Genomic DNA, 22,728 nt, shown 5'->3' with positions numbered 1-22,728 from the left:
AAAACCGATGAATGGCGCTCAATCACCTATATATTCTGCTAGGCAGGCTAAACTATGTGATGTGCGGCGCTATGTGGCAGACATGTGGTGGTGCCCAATACCGAAAAGCCCTGTCAGAAGTGGGATTCGAACCCACGCCCGGAGAACCGGACTGCGACCTGAACGCAGCGCCTTGGACCGCTCGGCCATCCTGACAGATAGCGGCAACGGGGTGAAAAAGTGGGCTGCGCGTCGGTGGCGGCTTCTTTAAATGATTTGTTGCAAATTGGTTAATCTACAATATTTGTGATGTTATTTGTGAAATTCCCAGTGAAAGCACTAAATGACAAACAGCATTCCAAGATGGTGAAAAGCGCTTAATAGCGCAATTTGTACCTGGTGTGTGTGGGCAACCGATTTGATTCAGGTTTCAAGCTTGCCCCACAACGGGACCCTAGCTTGCTGCCGAGATCTGGTGCTGGAGGTAGTCGCCACGTCCTTCAATTTCAAATTCGGGTGGGCATTGGTGGTACTTTTCCTGGTTTTACGCGATGTTCTACGCGATGATGTTCATAAGACAGTACGAATGTGCCCGCGGATCTCAGCATCGTTGTCAAGCATTCACTGGCCACGTGCATATCAATTTCCATGTTTTAGCCGCCCTAGCTGTACTTTTGGAACCGGACTGCGAAAGGAGAGTAAAAAGAGTAAGTAACCATTCACTCATGAACGTATATTTCACCTGATCCCGGCATCCATTCGTCCAGTGGTATGACAACCGTGAGGAATTGTGAGCGGTAAGGATGGGATAAGGACATCTTTACACAATTTTTCTTACCATGCAACTCCCCTGGTCTAATCTTGCTTGTGTTAAGAAGTTGCAGGCAAGGGCCACCGATCCCCAGACCCCATCCCCCTTCCGTTTCCGTGCATTTGGACGCCGAGTAGGTTGCCAGGTGGCATGTACTATGAATATGGATCGCGATTATAGGATCCCGTTGATTCCAGTCACTCACTTGGTGATATAACATGAACCAGAGGACTTTTCATATAATGCCGAACAGACTGCGACTGAACCGGTCCTGGCGACTGCATGGCGTTATATGCTTGATCATCAGCACGGTAGGCTTGTGAGAGAACTCGCTGTCGGTTGTCCCGTTATCACCCACCAGCCCCGTGGTGTAACGATTAGCGCTGATGATTTGGGCAACAATAGATGCGTTTTATCCTTGTTTACTCTATTTTTCATGCAGGTAAGGCTTCGAACGACATCAACTACTGAACTACTAATGCTACCGCGAAGATATTTTAGACTCCCTAACTAAATGGCACCCCAGTTTTAGTCTCCAGGTTTTGAACCACTCACAGAGCCGATCCAAATAGGCCTGCAGTCTAACATCTCATTTCTACACAATATCATCACAGGCTTGACTGCGCTCACATGACATTACTTTTCAGTTTGACTACACCCGTTGGGCGTTCATGGCATACCGCCCTTTTCCACGAGGCATTGCAGGAGTCGACATGTTAACAATGGGTTTGTCGCACGACTACCCGTCCGGCCAATCACTTTTTGCAAGATTCACCCCGCAACTGACTTTCAGCCAACAAAGCATTCCGATCTGATGGCTTAGGTTCGCCGGGCACACATGGAACATTCTCTTGATGACCCGCGTGCTGAGCGGTAAGGTGTATGGGGGTGTAATGTGATTGGGTGTTTGGTTAAGTGTTTTTGTTTGTGTGTGATCGTATACTTATGTTTTTAAAACTGGACTGTTTCCATAATTGGGCTTTTGACTGTAGAATTCTTCTGTCCTAAATAAACAAGTAAATGAATAAATCTCCAGGAGCGCAGTAACCTGCGATATGTGAGAAGTGGGCATGCGCATTTTTTCAGATTGATGAACACATTTCTTGTCACGCAGCGTAGCAGATACACTGTTATTTGAGTTATAGAACCGAATGAGTGGCCGCCTCTGCCTATGCCCTTCTCATGCATTTGAACGCGGCTGACGCATTTGAACTTTTCATCACATGATAAAGTCGATTGGTTGTGTTATACCTCGCGGCGATCGCCAGGAGAATACGTATTGGCGGCCGGAGGGCGTTGTGTGCTGGATTATCAGCGCGGAAGATAATGGGATAATTTTCTGCATGCCGTCATACATCCGGAGACCGGCCCCGTGGTGTAACGGTTAGCACTCAGGACTCTGAATCCTGCGATCCGAGTTCAAATCTCGGCGGGACCTGTCACATCCACAATTTTGTGTATTTGACCACCTTGATGAACCCAACACTAGAGGAATCGGCACTTCCGTGGCACGTGTCCCGGAGGGATACAATCTCGGTAAGGCATTCAGTGCTGATGTCAGTGCGCGAGTCCTGTGTGTTTCTCAGGTTACAAGAGATGCGTCTTCGTCCGATGCACATCTTGCCAGGGGTTGGCGTGGTTTAAGGGTTTAGAGGCTAGCAGTTCTGTTAGTCTGTGTATTGTAAGCTGGTGGGGGCTTGTAGAGCCCCTTATGGCTCGTAAATAGCGTGTTACGAGTGCCCCCGCCTCACCATCTCCCCCCCCCCCCCCTTCTGTAGTCTCGGAACAACCGGTCTCCTTTTGCATCCGAAAATCTCTTGTCAAATCAAGAGCTGTAATCATGTCCAGATACACTTTTATCCAGCCAGTTGTCTGGTGATGTTGCACAGACACAACATGATCAACTCCACTACTGGTATTGTACCTACTGGCGTTGGCAGGAGAATATGTATTGGCGACGGAACGGCGTTGTATACCGGATTATCAGCACGGTGGATGATGGGATAACTTACTGTATGCTGTCGCGAACACGCACACCGGCCCCGTGGTGTAACGGTTGGCACTCAGGACTCTGAATCCTGCGATCCGAGTTCAAATCTCGGCGGGACCTGTAACACCCGCGGTTTTGTGCATTCAACCGGATCGATTAAAGCGGACAGTGATTAAACGTACGTGTGATTTTCAAATTACGAGAGATGCGCACTCATCCGCATGACATCCGCATGTCATAACCACATGGGCGTTTACATGCTGTATGAGGTTATCATCGTCATCATTGTATAGCGAAGACGCCAGAAGACCTGGAGACATGCTGCACCTCAGCATGCCAGGCCCAACCACTGAAGTCACGCCCGTGGAAAACCAGATGAGTGGTGCACAATCGTCTATATGTTTTGCTAGATAGGCTGAAGTATGTGACATGCAGGACTTTATCGGAGAAAAAAGCCGAGAGCACTCGACTAGCGAAATCCCTGTCAGAAGTGCGATTCGAACCTACGCCCGGAGAACCGGACTGCGACCTGAGCGCAGCGCCTTGGACCGCTCTGCCATCATTACACATAGGGTGAACGCGAGCGAAAATTTGTGCTGTGCGTCGTTGGTGCCTTCTTTCAATGAGTTGTTGCTTTTCGGTGTTTCACACACTTTCAGATTGGTAGACGCCTTTCTTGCTATGCAGCGTGGCAGGGCGTATTGCTGTTTGGGTTTCAAAAGTGGAGACCTAACTGCCCATGCTCATCCCCCTTCTGGTGCATTTGGGTGCAGCAGAGGTTACCAGGTAGTCACAGCTTGGATCCAGGTTGTAGGACTCATTTGCATCCAGTCACTTGTCTGGTGATGTTGCACAGATACAACATGATCAAGCCGACTTTTCGTGTAGAGGTTACCGGCAGGAGAACACGTCGTGGTGCCCTGAAGGGCGATATACACTGATTATCAGCATGGTCGATGATGGATAATTCGCTGCATGCAGTCACATCGCCACACGCCGGCCCCGTGGTGTAACGGTTAGCACTCAGGACTCTGAATCCTGCGATCCGAGTTCAAATCTCGGCGGGACCTGTCGCACCCGTAGTTTTGTACATTCAACCGGGTCGATCCACCTAAGACTACAGGCATCCGACAATTCTGCGGCACGTAATGTGGAAACATAATTGCGCTAAGGTGAACGATGATCGACGTTCGGGTGCAAGTCTTGTGTGAGCTTCGGATTACGAGAGCTGTGCACTCAGCAACATGGGGGGTCACATGTTGGTTGAGGTTATCATCGGCATCACGCATGGCGATGATCCCAGGAGGCCTGAAGTATCGCTGGGTCCCAGCCTGCCAGGCTCAACTCTTTCAGTCACGCGCAGGAAAACCGATGAGTGGCGCACAATCATGTATATGTTTTGCTAGGCAGGTTGAAGTACGTGGTGTGCGGCGCTATGTAATAGGTATGTGGATATGATATGTGGTGGTACCCGATACCGAAAAACCCTGTCAGAAGTGGGATCCGAACCCACGCCCGGAGAACCGGACTGTGACCTGAACGCCGCGCCTTGGACCGCTCGGCCATCCTGACGCATGGGGTGGACGCGAGCGAAAAATCGGGCTGTGCGTCGTTGGTGCCTTCTTTCAGTGAGTTGGTACTTTTCGGTTCCAATCGGCAATATTTTTGATATTATTGAAGGACATTTCTGGTGGCGAAAACAAATGACAAACAACATTTCAAGACGGTGAAAAGCGACTAAAAGCGCAAGTTGCGCCTGGTGTGTGTGCAACCGGTCCCAGTTTGAAATTTGCCCCCACAATCGGACCCTGGCTGCTGCCAAAATCCTGGTACCAGATATAACCGTAACATCCTTCAATATCAACTTAGGGTGGACATTGGTTTGTATTTGTCCTGGTTGTACGTGGTGTTCTTCGCGATGATGATCATAAGACAGTACGAAGGTGACCACAGGTCTCAGCATCGTTTTCAAGCATCCATTGATCATATATTCTTTAGTTTGCATGTTTTAGTCGTCCTAGCTGTACCTTAGAATGAGCAAACGAAAAGAACGTAAAAAGAGCAAGCAATCATCCATTAATGTACCTATATTTTCCCTGACCTAGGTTTTGATTTGTCTATTGATATAACAGTCGTGGAAATTGTTAGCGGTAGGGACGGGATAAATACATTTTCAACGTTTTGAAAGTATTTCTTAGCATGCAACTCCCTCTGGCCTAATGTTACTTGTGTTAAGAAGCTGGAGGCAAGGATCACCGATCCCTTCAAACACCCTCATCGCTCCCCCTCCCCCGTTTCCGTGCAGTTGGACACCGAGTAGGCTGCCAGGTAATATGTGCTATGAATCTGGATCCCGATTATAGGATCCCGTTGTTTCCAGTCACTCGCCTGGTGGTATGAGATGATCCAGCCCACTATTCATATTATGCCGAACAGCCTGCGGCTGAACAGGCCCTGGCTACCGAAGGGCGTTATATACTTGATTATCAGCACGGTAGACTTGCAGGATAATGCACTGCCCGTTGTCCCGTTATCGCCCACCGAACCCGTGGTGTAACGTGTAGCACTGAGGACTCTGATTCTTGTGATCCGAGTTCAAATCTTGCCGTGATTTGTCTCGCGCATGGTTTTGTGTATTCAATCAGGTTAATTAGCCTAGGACTACTGGAAAGCAACACTCACGTGGCACGTTATGTGGGAATACCATTGCGCAAAGGCGGGCACTGCTGAAGTCAGGGCGCAAGTCTCGTGTGGTTCTCAAATTGCGAGAGATGCACACTTGCGAGAGATTGCGGTAGCTTAGCGCCTTCTCCAGCGCCACTGGTTTGTGGGTTCGGTACCTTTCTCCCAAACAGAGCATGGGTGAAAAGGTGGCACTCACTCCGTGTTCAACAGTCCTCTCGTTTGCAAACACACTCTACTTTTAAGTATAGCTTGGTTGTAATAAGTTTTAAATGCGAGATTATCGTGCCAAGTCGTAAGTCATGTGCTGATTGAGAGCAAACTGCAGCGATATTGATGGCCAAGCATTTCTTCATCAATAAAGAGGGGAGGGTGGAGCCCATGTTATCATCACCGTCAAAGCATAGCGAAGACGCCAACAGACCTGGACATATTCTTAGGGTCAGCCTGTCCTGCTTTATCAAGGCAGCCACGCCCGTGGAAACCTGAGGGCTGGCACGTAGTCATCTGTATATCTTGTAACATATGCTGAGGTGAGTGCTGTGCAACGCTATGTGGGAGGAATAAAACGAGAGCACTCGATATCGAAAATCCACGTTAGCAATGGGATTCCAACCCACGCCCGGAGACCGGAGACGCAACCTGAACGCAGCGCCTCGGACCGCTCGACCATCCTGACACATGAGAGTCAGGGTGAATAATACCATTGGTGCTTCGGCTGTGGCTTTGGCTTGATTTGTCGCCATTGCGTGTCGACCTTCTATGTAAGTGGTCTCCAGGTGAGGCAACTCGTGGCGTAAATGACAACAGTGGATTCGCTTTGTCCTTATTGACTCTGTTTTCAATGCTGTTCAGATAGGGTATGGAAACAGACCCGTCTCTACCTTTGCTACCGTGAAAAAGTTTACATCTGCTTACTTACATGACAAGGACGGGGGCACAGAAGCCTGCGAGAAGTGGGAAATGGACATGCACACTTCTTACGTCGCTAAACACGTTTCTTGCCATGCAGCGTAGTAGTTATACTGTCATTTGAGTTGTCATATTAGAGAAGAGATCGTCTCTGCCCATACCCCTCTCGTGCATTTGGACACGGTACGGATGATCTGAGAGTATAAATACGGAACCGGGCTGTGAGATTCATTTGTATCGTGCCCCTGGTCTGGTGATGCCGCACAGACACAGCGTGATAAAGTCGAATATTCGTGTTATACCTACAGGTCTTCGAAGAGCAAATATGTTATGGCGGCTAAATAGCGTTGTGTGATGAATAATCAGCACTGTAGATGATGGAATAATTCGCTGAAGTGCTGCCTTAATGCAACATGCCGGCCCCGTGGTGTAACGGTTAGCACTCAGGACTCTGAATCCTGCGATCCGAGTTCAAATCTCGGCGGGACCTGTCTCGGATGTAATTTTGTGTATTCTATGCGATTATGTTCATGCTTATTGAAAGTAAAGTAGATCGTTGATCTGGTTGCGGATCCAGGGGACCAGCCGGACCACGGCCGGTCAAAATGCCGAAAGTTGGGCAAAAATGTACTACGCAAATGGTTAAGGGCATTTATGAGGAATGTTAGATACATAGGTAATACAGTAGTGTTAGCCTTAACTGTGATCGAATTACCAAAAAAGTTAACTGAAACGGAAAAGGCACACATTCATTGCGTTCTGAGAAAATTTTGGCAATGCTCGCTACGGGACAATCATGTAAGAAATTCCTGGACGTAAAATGATTTTTTATTTTCTGCCTGCTTTCACGCCGCTTAAGGTGCAGCCGTTAACAGTCAGAATTTTGAATCCTTTGATCCGAGTTCGAATCTTGATGGGACCTGTCATCTCCACGCTTTTATGCGTTCGGCCGCGTTGATGAACCCAACACCAGAGGAACACCTCCGTGGATCGCGGCCTGGAGGGACACAATTGCTCTAAGGCGGCCTGTGCTGATGTCATTGCGCAAGTTCCTTGTGTGTTTTTTTCAGATAAGAAGAGATCCGTCCTTGTTTGTTACACATCTTGCGAGATACTGGCGTGGCTAGATGGTTTGCAGTCAAGAGTTTTGCAACTTTGCAAATTGCGAGGAGCAGGAGCTCGAAGAGGCCGTTATGGCTCGTAGCGCATATGTTACTAGCCCCCCCCCCCCCCCCCCCGCCCCCCCCCCCCCTCCCACGTAGGCTCTTAGCGACCGATCCCCCTCCAAACGCAAAGGTGTCTTTAAAAGTGCCAAATAATGAGCTGCAGTCATGCCCAGAGCAGCCAGGTGAAATGGCACGCAAACATGTATGCCTGGATATATATTCTAAAAAAGTGATGAGCGGTGCTGTACGGAAGCAACGACATATAAAGCATCCGGAATCAAAAGTAGCTGTCAGAAGTGGGATTCGAACCCACGCCCGGAGAACCGGACTGCGACCTGAACGCAGCGCCTTGGACCGCTCGGCCATCCTGACGCCATGAACGCATTTCCGTTGCTTCATCAAAAATAAACATGCGATGATTTGGGTGGATGTTGCTGGAGCACTGTTTGCTGCCGGGAACGATTTCGGAGAAGGCATCAGTTGTATCAGTACCTAATTTGACCGCGCAGTTTTGGCGCACTGACGGTGGATAACAATGGACATAAAGTTAACTGAAAAAATATATTCATAATCGAAAGATGTACAATTCGTATAGTTTTATGAAAACAAAGCATACAAGCTAGACCTGTAATATCACATATGCGCACCAATTTGCACCCCAGCTTTCTGCTTCTGTTACAAACAATAAATAGATCCAATAAAGCGTGTGAATGAACTGCGCCGCTTATATATCACGCACCCTCATCCAAACTCCTCAGAAAAAACATCTTCCATTCCTGATTAGGTTGGAGAAAGTTCGGGGCGAGCTTTGAAGACCCTGGAGGATGTCGAAGGGGCCACGGGAACGATCAGATAAGTTTGGAGGAGTTTTACAGGAAGCGTTCGTATTTGAGAACGTTGAAGCAAACATCAAGCATGATGAAACAAGTTAACTTAAGACTATTGGTATACCTTTTAAGTGGATAAGTCTGCTCTAGGCGGCACAAGTCTCTGTTTAGTAAATTTGCTCCCCAATGTGTCATGGTTTGATTACGTTATCGTGCCTTGCATGCCATTGATTGAGAGCTAATTGACGGCCGTTATATCCGGAAATCGTCCCCACGAATGCCAGATATGACGCCCCGGCAAGTATATTTATTTTGGCCTTAATCACCGCATGGCCCACGGAATGACAGGATACGAATGACGTTATTATAACGTCATGAATGACAAGTTGACTTCGAATTGCTCTTCCCAATACACCTCTTCCCCTTTTCGAGGGTGTGTGGCTCGGAAACTAGAGCGGCCTAGGCCTTAAGAAAGGCAGGATTGTGAACAGTACCAAAGGGTCCTTAAGATGGCTATTTCAATTCAAAACCTCATTTAAATGCGGAGCGCAGTCTTAAATGAGGTGAGGAGGTTAGAGGAGCGACGGAAACAGGCCACATGAGAAATACGGAAGAAGCAATCCCTCAAGTTTTGGGGGCGGTAATGGATTGATTTCTCGTCATTGCGTTTGAGCGGTCCCTCCAAGTGATATCATTTTCACACTGCTTTCAGATGAGGAAACGAGATAGCCAACAAAGAGGCAGCTAGGATGTCGCGCAGAAGGGACCGAATCGGGTCATAGCGCGGCCTTCCAGCCAGGGGATCACCTCGTCATCACTGTATGCGGGAATGGATCCAGGTGGGGGGCAACTAGGCTATGACCAGCGCTGTTGTTTTCTAGGCCAGTTGGAGGGGGGCTAAGACAATTGATTTTACGCAATTAGGCTATGACCAGCGGTGTCAGTTTTCGAAATCGGTTGGAAGGGGCACTGAGCCTATCAGTTTTACCCAACTTATCACCAAATCATAGCATCTTGCCAGATTTCGGCCACCCTGATTTGCGTCATGATTTCAAGATCAAAGCCCCGTGGTGTAACGGTTGGCAATCAGGACTCTTCACCCTGCGACCCGAGTTCAAATATCGGCGGGACCTGCCATATTCGTGGTTTTGTGCATTTAGCTGCGTCAATAAGCGCAAGACTACCGGAACTGAGCGCAAGACCACCGGGGATACAATTGCATTACGGCGGGCAGGCTCAAGTCAGTGCGCAAATCTTGTGTGGTTCTCAAATTGAAAGAGACTCGCGCTTATCCTGCTGCACGGCGTGCTAGGCACTGCCGTGGCCAGAACATGGCCTTCTGTGGCTGTAAAATCGCGAGAAGAGCGGAGAAGACAGCTGTTCTTTCCACGGTATCTTCCAACGAACCCCGTGGCCAGCGAGCAGGTCTCTGTCCGTGTCACATTGGGGACTACCATCAGCCGCGCGAAGCCCGCCTCACATGGCGCGAAGCACGCGGCTCCTGCCGACGGTACATGGCAGGGGTTTCGTTTTTCGGCACGCCTGTGGGACAGTCTTGACCACACGCTTGCTGTCAGGATCCCCGCCGCATCGCGTATGCAAGCAGCGGGCCTGTCTCGATTTGTCTGGTCGAGTGGTTAGAGGAGTGCTTTGGTGACATAGAGCGAGACCGTGCCCTCGTGGCAGGTCACCGGATCAAGAGGTCAAGATAAAGGCAGCTTATGCCCTTAAACCCACCGCCGCTGGCGCTGGTTGGCACTGGTTTAAGACAGCAACAGGGCGCACAGTCCCCAGTGGCCGCCACTTCCCGACCCCCGTCCATATTAGCACGTGTACTGACCAACCGCACTCCCGAGGTCGTCGTAAGTGCCTTTTAGATGAAGTATGGGCTCCAGTCCCAACCACACATATTGTTTTGTCGTAAGTCGAATATGCCACACTTAACACAGTATCGGTGTTAACGTTTATATGGCTCAAGGACATTGCCGGCAGATCAGCCACATAATTTGCGGAAAGACGATCAGTTTGACGTCGCTGGAGTCGACAGTTTAAGATGAGAGTGTGATGTCCTGTTCAGTTGTGCGGAGAGACACCAGACCCCTAAACGTTGAGATAAGTTGGGTTAAACCGTGGAGAAACATTTTGTAGTGCATTTTGGGCCAAGTTACCCAATTTTTCCCCTGAACCTCAAGTCCTAACTTGTTTTGCGAAGCTGGATCCCTTACTCAAGGTTAACATAAACATCAATTGTTTTACGTCTTTTAGCAAAGTGACTGAGAGCACGGCAGTGTGGACCGTGGCGAGCATTGAGGAGTGCGAAGATTTCGTAGCAAAATTCTGAACATGATGGTGAGCAAGTGGACACACAGCAGAGCACAAGAAATAGCAGGTTGAAAATCATTTGTTGGATTCGATATGCAGGAATTAGTGATAAGTAAATTGGCAATGCTCTAATTACAACAGTTACACAAAAGATCCAATGTCAGAAGTGGGATTCGAACCCACGCCCGGAGAACCGGACTGCGACCTGAACGCAGCGCCTTGGACCGCTCGGCCATCCTGACGCGCTGGGTTCAAGCGAGCGAAAAATTTGAGTGAACGGTGACTGGTTCCGTGGAATGGCTTGCTACGATTGGATTGCAGTCGACATTATTAGTAATGTCATTTAAAGGCGACAGTTGCTTGTCATTTGCTGTCTAGCAGGGACAGCGAATGCAAGCATCCTTCCAAAGCGGCGGAAAACTACAAACAGAACAATTTTTGCTCAGCATTTGTACAACTGGCCCCAAATTTGGAAACCGCACTACAAGCGGGCCCAGTCATCTCCCAAGATCCAGTGCTGGATTCGGCCGTCACACCATTCAATCAATCCAGTTCGGTGGGCTTTGGCTGGTTCGTGTCCTCTTTTTGAGTGAGTTTCTGCGTAATCATGATGATAAGACAGTGCGAATGTGGCCGCAATTCTCAGCATCGTTGTCAAGTATCGAAAGGCCGAATAGTTAATAATTGGCAGGTTTTAGTCGCGCCAGCTATGTTTTTGGAACGATTCTACGAAAAGAACGTAGACATCATTCACTTGTATATTTATGTTTCACATGACTTAGGTCTCAATCAGACAAATAATACGACACCCTATGGATTGTAGAAAGCTACAAGAGTTAAGAAACGGACAACTACACGTTACAATATTTTCAAAACACTTCCCACCATGCAACTTCTCCCGTTCCAATGTTAATTATGTCAAGAAGCTGGAGGGAAGGGCCTAACCCCCACTGTTTCCGTGTATTTGGACACCGAGCAGGCTGCAAGTCATATAATGCTCAACAGCATGCGACTGAACTGGTCTTGGCGACTGAATGGCGCTGTGTACCTGGATTAACAGCACGGTATATGATGGGATAATTTGCTGCATGGCATTACACCGCGGTAAACCGGCCCCGTGGTGTAACGGTTAGCACTCAGGACTCTGAATCCTGCGATCCGAGTTCAAATCTCGGCGGGACCTGTCTCGGACGTGGATTTGTGCATGCCACGTGATTACGCTCATGTTTAGTGAAGTTAATTATAGCAATGATCGTGGTCTAGCTGCGGACCCAGAAGGCCAACTGGGCCATGGTCCGTCAAAATGATAAAAGTTGGGCAAAAATACATATTACACAGATTGTTCAGGCCTTTTAGTACGAATACTGCAAATAAAGGTGGCACAGTAGTGTTGGCCTGAGCTATTCTGGAATAACCAGGAGAAGGGAGAGATACATGCAACGAAAAACACACTTATTGAGTTCCAAGAAAATCTAGGCAACACTCTCTACGGGAAAACCATATCATAAACTTCCTCGACACAAAAGGAAGGAACACTTTCATTTGCTGCCTGTTTTCATACCACGTGTGGACGGCTCCCGTGGTGTAACGGTTAGCAATCAGGACTTTGAATCCTGTGGTCTGTGTTCAAATATCTGTTGTACTTGTCACATCCATGCTTTTGTGCATTCGGCCGGGTCGTTGAACCCAACGCTAGATGAATCAGCAATTCCGTGGCATGTGACCTGGAGGGATGCAATCACGCTGAGTAGGCCTGTGTGGGCGGGTCTGGTGTTTCTCAGATTACAAGAGGTGTGCCCTCGTCTGCTACGTATCTTGCCAGGTACTGGCGTGGCTAGAAGGTTTATAGGCTAGAGTTCTGCGACTGTGTAAATTACGAAAAGCAGTAGCTCGCAGAGACCCTAAATATGGCTCAGAGCTCATATGTTATTTGCCGCCGTTCCCCGTTCCCCACGAAGGCCCTTAGCAACCGATCTCCTTTTAAACACGGAAGTGTCTTGTCAAATCATCAGCTGTAATTGCGCCAAGAGCAGCGCGGTGGAATGGCACGTAAATATGAGTGACTGGATACGTATGCTGAAAAAGCGATGAGCGGTGCTATACGGAAGCAACCAAGCGCATCCCAGCCGGAGTTGAAGAGCACTGGCGGAAGCCGGATTCGAGCCCACGCCCGGAGAACCGGACTGCGACCTGAACGCAGCGCCTTGGACCGCTCGGCCATCGTGACACCATTAGTGCACTGCCGTCGCTCCTCCAAATGAACAAAACAAAGCAAAACAGAATGAGATGATTCTGGAGGAGGTTGGAGGAACGGTGAGGTCCGCTCAGACGGAAACAGCGTCGGAAGAGGCATCACCTGCACCAGCGCCCAATTTGGCCACATGGTTTTCGCGCACGGACGGCGAATAGCAATGGTCGTATAGTGTACTGAAAAGACGCATACAGATTCGGAAAATGTACGGTATTTATAGTTTTAAGAATACGAAACTATAAAAACAGATTTAATATAACATGCATGTGCACAAATTAACGTTCCAGTACTCTGTTTCTGTTAGTGGTAACACATCGGGCCAATAAAGCATGTGAATAAACAGCGCTGCTTATGTCTCCCACACCCTCATCCAAACTTGTCCGAAAAAGACAGCTTTTATTCCGGACTAGATTGGAGGAGGTTCGGGGCGAGCTTTGAGGAGCTTGGAGGAGGCTGGAAGAGCCACGGGAACGATCAGATTAGTTTGGATGAGCTTTAAAGCAAATGGTTCATATTTGAGGGCGCTGAAGCAAACATCAAATGTGATAAAACAAGCTAACTTAAGACTATTGGTACATTTTTTAGGAGGAAAGTCTGCTGTAGACAGCACAATGCTCTGTTCAGCAAATATTCCCCTCAATGTGTCACGGTTTGATTATATCATCGTACCTTGCATAGCATTGATTGAGAGCCAATAGCGGCCGTTATATTCCAAAATCGTGCTCAAGAACGCCAGATATGAACGCCTCTGCATTTTTATTTTTCTGCTGTCTATTTCTTGTAATCGCCGCATTAGCTTGGAATGACAGGATCCAATGACGTTATTATGACGTTATGAACACGAAGGTGAGTTTGAAAGACTCCCCCCCCCCCCCCCCCCCCCCCTCCTGTACACCTTTCCCCATTTTCGCTGGTGTGTAGCTCGGAAACTAGAGATGCTTAGGTTTTAAGAAAGGCAGGAGTGTTAACAGCACAGAAAGGTCCTCAAGGTGGCTATTTCAATTCAAAACCTCATTTCAATGCGGAACATAGCCTTTGATGAGGTAAGAGAAGGTTAGAGGAGCGACAGGAACAGGCCTCATGAGAAATGAAGAAGAAAAAGGCATTCAAGTTTTGAGTGGGGCGATGGTTGCTTTGCCATCATTGCGTTTCAACCGTTCCTAAATGTGATATCCTTTGACGATGCTTTCAGATGAGGGAACGAGACGATCAGCACTGGAGAGGAGCCGAGACGACCAACAGTGGAGCGGAGATGATATGAGCAACGGTGGAGCGGAGACAAGATGACCGACAGTGGAGCGGAGGCGAGATGACCAACAGTGGAGCGGAGGCGAGACGACCAACAGTGGAGCGGAGACAATATGAGCAACAGTGGAGCGGAGACAAGATGACCAACAGTGGAGCGGAGGCGAGATGACCAACAGTGGAGCGGAGACGAGATGACCAACAGTGGAGCGGAGACGAGATGACCGACAGTGAATTGCATTACGGCGGGCTGTGCTCTAGTCAGTGCGCGAATCTTGTGTGGTTCTCAGATTCCAAGAGATATGCGCTCATCGTGCTATATAACCTGCCAGACACTGCGATGGATAAAGGATCGCCTTCTGTGGCTGTAAGATCGCGAGAAGAGCGGGGAAGACAGCTGTTCTTTGAATGGTGTCTTTCAACGAACCCCGTGACCAGCGAGCAGATCTCTGCCCCTGCCATGTACATTGGACCACCATCAGCCGCGCGAGGTCCGCCTCACGTGGCGCGAAGCACGCGGCTCCTGCTGACGGTACATGGTAGAGGTTTCGTTTTTCGACACGCCTGTGGAACAGTCTTGACCACACGCTTGCTGTCAGCATCCCCGCCGTAGCGCGTACGCAAGCAGCGGGCCTGCCTCGATTTGTCTGGTCCAGTGGTTACAGGAGTGCTTTGATGATTTAGAGCGAGACCGTGACCTCGTGGCAGGTCACCGGACCAAGAGGTCAGGGTAAAGGTAGGCCGTGTCCTTGAACCCACCGCCGCTGGCGCTGGTTTGCATTGGTTTAATACCGTAATAGGGCGCTCAGTCCCAAGTTTGCGTCATTTCGCTACTCCTGCTGTCTGTTTCGCTATGGCTGTTTCATTGCATTGACTTGTTACGATTGGATTGGAATCGACGATATTAGTGGTATTACTCTAGCGGTGACAGTTAATGATAGGCAGCTTTCCAAAGCGGTGGAAACATCAAACAGAACAATTATTGCTGGGTATTTGTGCATAGCCCCAAATTTCGAAACTACCCCACAACCGGACCTTGGTTGCTGCCACGATTCGGTGCTAGATGCAGCTGTGACATCGCTCAAGTACAAATTCGGGAGAGTATTGCTTGGCTCTTGTCCTGGTTTTGCATGATGCTCATCGTGATGCTGATTATAAGACGGGACAAATGTGGCCGCGGATCTTAGTATCGTCGTCAATCATCCACCGGCCAAAAACTTGTTAGTTAACAGGTTTTAGTCGTTCCGCCATGCTTTTGGAACGATTCTACGAAAAGAGCCAAAGAAATCTTCCATTTATGTGCCTATGTTTCACATGACCTAGGCATCAACTAGTCCAAGGATATGGCACCTTCAAGGTTATGGGGATTGGGTAGAGGTGAGAAGGGGGACAGTTATTGTCGCAATGTTTTCAAAACGCTTCTTATCATGCAACTCCCCACGGTCAAATGTAAAATATGTTGGAAAGATGGAAGGAAGGGCCACTGATTTACCCCTCCCCTTCCCCATTTCCGTGTATTTAGACATCAAGCGGGTTAACAAGCAGTATGGAGCATGGACCTGGATCCCGAATATGGGGCCCTTCGTTTCCAGTCACTCGTCTGGTGATATGACGTGGTCCGGCCGACCATTCATATTATGTCCAACAACCTGCTATGGAACAGGTTTTGGCGACCGAAGGGCGTTGCTTGCCTGGATTATCAGCACGGGAGAAGTTGGGAAATTCGCCGCATGCTGTCACACTGCGTTATACCGGCCCCGTGGTGTAACGGTTAGCACTCAGGACTCTGAATCCTGCGATCCGAGTTCAAATCTCGGCGGGACCTGCATAGTGCGTGATTTTGTGCAGCCAGCTACTCGATCAGCTCAAGGCGACCGAAAGGAACACCGCCGTAGGAAGCATGTGTGGATATTTAATTGTGCTAAGCATGCAGTGCTGAAGTCAGCGCGTAAGTACTGTATGGCCTTCAGATTGCGAGAGGTGCGCGCTTGCTGTGCTGCACATTATTCCAGGCAGTGGTGTAGCGTGACGTCATCCGCCGTTTCGGCCACAGAATGCGCTTTTTCATGTTTTCCCACTCAAAGCATCCCTTTCAGCTCAGGTTTCCTTTCACATTTCCTTTTTGCCTCCCTTATCCTAAGCTTCTCTCAACCACAGAGGCGTGGTTAAACCCATGGCGAGTATCGCATTCTGCGACACTATAAAATCGTGCTGAGGAAGCAAAGACCTCAGCAAGGGAGAGTGCTACAATGGTAGGCTTTTCGACATTGGCAAAGTGGGAATTTCAGTGTTGCAAACGTGCCCTCAAGAACCGGCTATAGCCAGTCCGCTTCTCGGATGAAGAACTGACGGAAGAAATCACTGTGGACGCGAATCAGATTGGCGATGCAGCCAGCGAAACCGCAGGCTGTCTTTTGGCGAGGTCACACGTGGTGATGACCAAGTGCAAATTCGGGATCAAAGCCTCGACACGAACTCTCGACGCTCCGCGCCCTCACCAGCGGCAGAACGGTAGCTTCGAGGAGGGAAGTTCGGGGTGCAGGCCGTGAGAGTTTTCTGTTTTTGGCCACTACGTACACAGTGCCACCGCTGATGCACATGCTGCACGTGACGTCGCCGATATCGGCTCTGGATGACACAGGCGTGCAGTTCCAACGCGGCACGTCAGACTATCGCAGCTGCACGTGACGTCGCCGATCTTGGCTCTGGATGACACAGGCGTGTAGTTCCAACGCGGCACGTCAGACTGTCGCAGCTGCACGTGACGTCGCCGATCTCGGCTCTGGATGACACAGGCGTGTAGTTCCAACGCGGCACGTCAGACTGTCGCAGCTGCACGTGGCGTCGCCGATCTCGGTTCTGGATGACACAGGCGTGTAGTTTAAACGCGGCACGTCAGACTGTCGCAGCTGCACGTGACGTCGCCGATCTCGGCTCTGGGCGACACAGGCGTGTAGTTCAAACGCGGCACGTCAGATTGTCGCAACTGCACGTGGCGTCGCCGATCTCGGTTCTGGGTGACACAGGCGTGTAGTTCAAACGCGGCATGTCAGAATGTCGCAACTGCACGTGGCGTCGCCGATCTCGGTTCTGGATGACACAGGCGTGTAGTTCAAACGCGGCACGTCAGAATGTCCCAGTCGCCGATACCATGAAACAGCGCTCGCGTTGGAGAATGTCGTCAAGGAGAAATAATCAAGTATGTCAAGTACGTGATTCTCAATTTCCCTATTTTGAGGGTCATTGATAAGGGGATCATGGTATCGCTTTCCTGACAAAAACAAAGTCGTCGAAATTTCAGAGAGGTCCTTTTTTGAACCATCCAAAAATGAGCTTAAAGGACCATCGTATGATGTGTCGAGCCAACTACCAACCACAGAACGTTCTGAACCAATCATGCCAGGCTGCTTCAGTCACCAGTGGCACTCGTGGTCGGCACGTAACAGCAGGCGCAATGACGATCATCCCAGCCTCAGTGATGCAATGCATGTCAGGCTGCTGCTGGAATGCTAACTATTTATTGCACGAACAGAGAAGACAAATTAATCGTGATAGTGCAACTGCTGCAAATCACTGACAATGTACGGACACGTAAAAGAAACCCAGAATGTCATCGTTTTCCGATTTTGAGCAGAACAGAATTCGCTGGCAAAGTGATGGCCTATCCCTGCTGTTTTATGGTGATTTTTGCAGCCTCCTGGCTGCATTGAGGATTGGGGGCATTTACTGCGGTTGGGATACACTTATACACGAATGTTTGCAAACACCAGCAGTACGTTTCATTAGTGCGGTGTAATGCTCCTCAAGAAACCTGCATGCCGCCCACCCCCACCCACACGTCTCACGACAGCCCCAGCGCCAGGAGACACGACTTGCACCGCGGAGCGTAAATGCTTGCTCTGTCCTCAGTCCCGATTACGAGATAGCTGATGCCACGGCGCGTGCGGTGCTGCCATCTCTGTGCCGCGAACGGAAGCGAGCCGCCGTGTTTTTGTCTGATCGATCGTCCGACATTAAAGGGCCTGTTGGCGTACGGACAGCAGCTCCCTACGCCCGGCCATTGCCATCAGCGTGGAGAGGGAGGGAGCCGCAGCTGCCGCAGACTGGCGCGTCCGTCCCACGGTACACTGTCCTGTTATCTCTGAGTCTCACGCGAACGCCAGTCTTTAAGAAACATCTTGGGTGCATTCGCAGCGCACCGCGTATGCTCCATTCCACGTGACGTCACGTATAATTTTTGTTGGCTGCGTTCGCAGCGCGATATGCTTTCTGTTTGCACTGTCGAAATGTTGGTGGCAATGACTGCGCATGCGAGACACTAGCGTGATAATCCGCACATACACTGACTGTATTACGAGGACGCCTAGCAATAGTAACTGAGGGTTATGCTACTTGTAACGTATAACACAAATTTTCTTCCCCTCGCGTCGGTTTTGGGCGCACAAACTGACTTGGACACCAAAGATTCCGTTGCGCCACTTTTGTCTCACTTCGAATAAGTAACGGAAAAATATTATGGGCGCCCAGCAAGTATTTTGCGTTCTCACTGACCTGGACCACAAAGATTTTGCGTGACGTCACGCAGAACCTTTGCCGCCCGGGTTAAAGCGAATAGCGGAAAGCGCTGAATCTATGGGATATGATGTCATGAATGGCGTCGGCGGCATGTATTCTTTGTTGCCCATCTCGCTGTGAACACTCCCTTGGTCACGTATGTACTCTCTGGAAAATCCAGTAGGCTGACAACCGCTATGATGTGTAGTAGGCGGAGATGATGAAGGCTCCCTCGCTTGTACAAGCCAGGGTTAGTAAGAGGTGAAATGGTGACCTCGATTTTATTTCCTGGCCCCCCGCAGCAGGCTCTATAGCAGAGGATCGTGGCCCATAGACATTATTTGTAGAAATATTTTGTGGAAGTCGACACGTGTAAGCGTAAGGTTGTGTTTCATGCCGCAAATTAGTTGCGAGAAATTATAAATAAAATGAAACAATGAATAAAATGCGTGATTAGGTTGAGGGGCAGAACCAACCACTGTTGAAGAATGTCTAACAAACTTTCCGAGATAATCATCTGTATGTATCATTTTGTGACAGAGCACGCTTAAAAAACATTGCCTGGTTGCAAGCTTGGAGCCACGAGAAAGACCAGATGCTCATGAACGTTACTGGGTGTTCACGCATTTGTTTGCCATCAACTTCATTATTTTTGGATTGTTTCCATCATATTAAACACAAATGAAGGAGTTAAAAATGGCTACAAATATTAGACAGCAAGGCCTTCAGCTTCTGGTTTTTCGGCTGAGTTGAAAGTTCTTATGTTGAGTTGACACTCAACATTTCGAGCTGTTCCGATCCTCAAGAGCACAGGATGAGATGTACTCTCGAGGATGAGCAAAGCCCAAAATATCGATTACCGTCAATGTTATTATTTAGCTTTACAACGTCGTTTAACCAGCGTCTCCTGGGATATTAAAGCTCCTTTACTGAATAGAAGAACTTCGAACTCAAATAGTTACAACTGTAAGGATTCAGGCACTGCGAGAGGCCGGCGATTGCCAAAAACAGTGACAGACCCAGTGGAAGTCAGAGGGACCGTGATTTCCCCCGGTGCGAAAAAAACCACCTGAATTTTTGCCTGACTTTAGCATTACTGATGCACAGTTTGGGACTTGCTCCTGCTCCCTCCGAAGACTCATAGTGACTACCCCACCTGCTCGCACAGGTGCCTTCCTAGTGCGAGATCACTGAACAGATGGATGTGGTGCGCGAGCTTTTATATCTCTGCTCCATTTATTCCACAGCCTGAGGGCACGCACCACACGGTACATTGGTTGTGTTTCATTTGACTATGAATTGCTCTACCGCGTAACCAGAATTGTTCTCAAGGCGAAGCACCTGTCAAATTTTGCTCAAAACCTTGCGAATTTGGACCGAACTCCGGCGAGATCAAGCAAGATGTAGCGTAAAGTTTGGGCTCAGGGGGGGGGGGGGGAGGGCATGGTCCGCGTGCATCCGCCCCCTCCCCTAACGGCTATGTTTCTGAGCTTGTTGTGATAAAACTGGGGACAGTATTACCCAAATTCCCAGTTGACAAACTCATGGGCGTTTGTCACTCTGATAGTGCGTGCTAACAAATACTCTTGCCGGGATGCCTCCCGCTGCTGGTGGTGAAGAGCATTGCGGACCCTTTCCTGTGGGAATAACATGCAAAGCTCCACCCACGGAGGCAGTCCTAAAAGACTTGCATAGGCGGTAAAATTGCCGCCAGATGCCAGTAAGAATTAGCAGTCACGTTTCATAACGTGACTAAGACGGCCGAGAATTGAGCCCAGTTTTTCATGAACGTCCTTCACGAATTGTGTTTGCCACAAGGCTAGACAGTTTGACGATTGGACGCGGGCTATGACTAGTTGTCTGCTGAAAAAGACGACTAAAAACAGCGGTGACAGCCGTGGCGTACTTTGGTACGTCATTCGAACCCATTTTTTATCCGAAAGCAGGCGGCGTTGAGCTCTCCGGTATTTCCTGTTGCATTAAAATCGGAGTGTTCCCGCACTTCCTGTCACGCTCACAAAAATTCATCCACGCCAGCCGTGCCGGGCAGCACCTGACCCGCCAAATGACTGATGCAACCGCACATGATTGCCGATGGCCTCGGCAACAGTCCCGCAAAGCTTTTGAGAAATGCAAGGGCACTTGGCGTTTGAAAAACCCAGCCCCACCCCGAGCAGACCCGATCAAACTGGCCAGACCGACCAAATCCGACATCACTCGACTCGATAAAACCCGATCCAACCCGACCCGACCTGACCCGACCGTGTTAAATGTTTGTGGCATGCTCTCGGCTTCAAAGCCCGCTTTTATTGGAGGAAATATAGTGGGACCGCATTAAGGATTCTCCACCTGAGGCTTTTTCGGCATCCAATTAATACACATCGGACACAGAAGTAAACGCCCACGCGCATGACGCACCTGTGGCGTTGGTTTGGTGTTTTAGGGCGCGTCGGCTGAAAATGGTCACGCAGCACCCATGACTACCGTCTGATTCGGCAGAGTCGTGCTTCAAATGTGTTGTTGATACCCTAACAATAAGCAACCTTTAAGACTGAGTCAAGTATGCTGTAATGGCGAAAATATCACAGTAAAACCTACAGTAGACAGGAACTGAAAAAGCTTTCGTGTTTCGACAGCGTCAGATTCATCACCTAAGGTTTCGCCAGTGTAAGATTTTGGGCGTTCCGTCCGAAAAACCGCAGCCGTGTTTCGCCGACTAGGTCAGGGCAGGCGACCATTACTTGACACATGGTTAGCGGGTCGCCGCATCGGGGGCAGATGACGAAATCATCAGCAAGTGGCAGATGCCCATGGGTTACACAAGTGTTTCCCATGCGTAGGCGGCAAAGAGTAACTTCACCCCTTCTCTCTTCACGGAAATACAACTGCCACAGTCTGATGCGCGGTTTCATGTTCTTCAGCTTGTTGCTGCACCAATCACGGCGGTACTGCCATAGCTACTGCATAAAGGATGAATTGACTGGGTACATGTCCTTGGCAGGCAGTGGTGTGACGGGTATGCGCGTCCGTTGCGAAGCATATTTGGCTCCTTTGTCGGCGAGATCATTGTCCAGTGATCCGCACGTGGCTCGGGATCCAGCATAACACCGCTATTTTCCGCCCGATCCAGTTAGGTAAGACGCGAGGGATATCTTGTAAAAGCGGGTTAGAAAGGCACGAGCCACAGATGGCCAACAGACTGCTCAATGAGTCGGAGAGTATCAAATGTAAAGAGGTCCCGTCCACTTCTATAAAACAAAGAGCTTCAATGATAGCTATGGGTTCGGATGGGCAGACGGATGCATGGGCAGGCAATATGAATGAGCATGTGTTTGGGCCACACACGAGGGCACAGGCCACGCCTGCACCTCTTATAGAGTCATCTGTGTAAGTTCTCGTATATCTTTGGACCGGTGACAAGCAAATGGCGTTACATATTCATCTCGCTCGCAGGTAAGTAACCAGGCTGTTCTTGAAAACCAAAGCGCCAACTGTCGGAAGCAGTCCATCGTCTGGTGACAGAAAATTATACGCAAAAGGCGCTTGGAAAACATGATCAGCGCGCGAGCTTGGTGTGCACTCCAATATCTCGCCAGCTGTGTTCTAGTGGAATGTGGGCACGAACCGCTTTCACACCCGCTCAGGCGCGCGGGTGTCCGACAGAATGTGTCGCATCATCATCATCATCATTATTATTATTATTATTGTTATTATTATTAGTAGTAGTAGTAGTATTAGTATTAGTATTATCACCACCACCGCCGCCATCACGTCCTTGTGGGAGATCACATCAGGTGTTACCGACTATGCCATCCGAAGCAGCGTTGGAGACATGTGGTCGCGCTTATTCAAGCTGAATGAAGACGGGAGCAATCGGCGAAGTTTGAATGATCTTTGAACCCCACGTTCCCGTGCAGCTGAGCGGTTACCCCAGACAGCCTGTCAGATTGGATGTGGGGAAACATCAGCGCTTCTACGATAATTCTCTT

The 22,728-nt window shown here is 49.3% G+C and overlaps 8 non-coding genes across 8 annotated transcripts; 5 read left to right on the top strand and 3 right to left on the bottom strand.

The window, feature by feature from the left end:
• Positions 1 to 111: 111 nt before the first annotated feature.
• On the bottom strand, positions 112 to 195 carry TRNAL-CAG (transfer RNA leucine (anticodon CAG)). Its single transcript has one exon. It is a non-coding gene; the product is annotated as a tRNA-Leu (tRNA).
• Positions 196 to 2,156: 1,961 nt separating this feature from the next.
• On the top strand, positions 2,157 to 2,228 carry TRNAQ-CUG (transfer RNA glutamine (anticodon CUG)). Its single transcript has one exon. It is a non-coding gene; the product is annotated as a tRNA-Gln (tRNA).
• A 1,550-nt stretch (positions 2,229 to 3,778) lies between these two features.
• Positions 3,779 to 3,850, top strand: TRNAQ-CUG (transfer RNA glutamine (anticodon CUG)). The gene has a single exon. It is a non-coding gene; the product is annotated as a tRNA-Gln (tRNA).
• A 2,942-nt stretch (positions 3,851 to 6,792) lies between these two features.
• On the top strand, positions 6,793 to 6,864 carry TRNAQ-CUG (transfer RNA glutamine (anticodon CUG)). The gene has a single exon. It is a non-coding gene; the product is annotated as a tRNA-Gln (tRNA).
• A 964-nt stretch (positions 6,865 to 7,828) lies between these two features.
• TRNAL-CAG (transfer RNA leucine (anticodon CAG)) lies at positions 7,829 to 7,912 on the bottom strand. The gene has a single exon. It is a non-coding gene; the product is annotated as a tRNA-Leu (tRNA).
• A 2,935-nt stretch (positions 7,913 to 10,847) lies between these two features.
• Positions 10,848 to 10,931, bottom strand: TRNAL-CAG (transfer RNA leucine (anticodon CAG)). Its single transcript has one exon. It is a non-coding gene; the product is annotated as a tRNA-Leu (tRNA).
• Positions 10,932 to 11,800: 869 nt separating this feature from the next.
• On the top strand, positions 11,801 to 11,872 carry TRNAQ-CUG (transfer RNA glutamine (anticodon CUG)). Its single transcript has one exon. It is a non-coding gene; the product is annotated as a tRNA-Gln (tRNA).
• A 4,066-nt stretch (positions 11,873 to 15,938) lies between these two features.
• Positions 15,939 to 16,010, top strand: TRNAQ-CUG (transfer RNA glutamine (anticodon CUG)). Its single transcript has one exon. It is a non-coding gene; the product is annotated as a tRNA-Gln (tRNA).
• Positions 16,011 to 22,728: the final 6,718 nt, after the last annotated feature.

The sequence above is a fragment of the Pollicipes pollicipes genome, unplaced genomic scaffold (assembly GCF_011947565.3).
Source record: "Pollicipes pollicipes isolate AB1234 unplaced genomic scaffold, Ppol_2.1 Scaffold_2555;HRSCAF=2994_pilon_pilon_pilon, whole genome shotgun sequence".
Classification (NCBI taxonomy): domain Eukaryota; kingdom Metazoa; phylum Arthropoda; class Thecostraca; order Pollicipedomorpha; family Pollicipedidae; genus Pollicipes; species Pollicipes pollicipes.
Note: the sequence above shows the minus strand (reverse complement) of the source record. Positions and strands in the feature narration are given on the sequence as shown.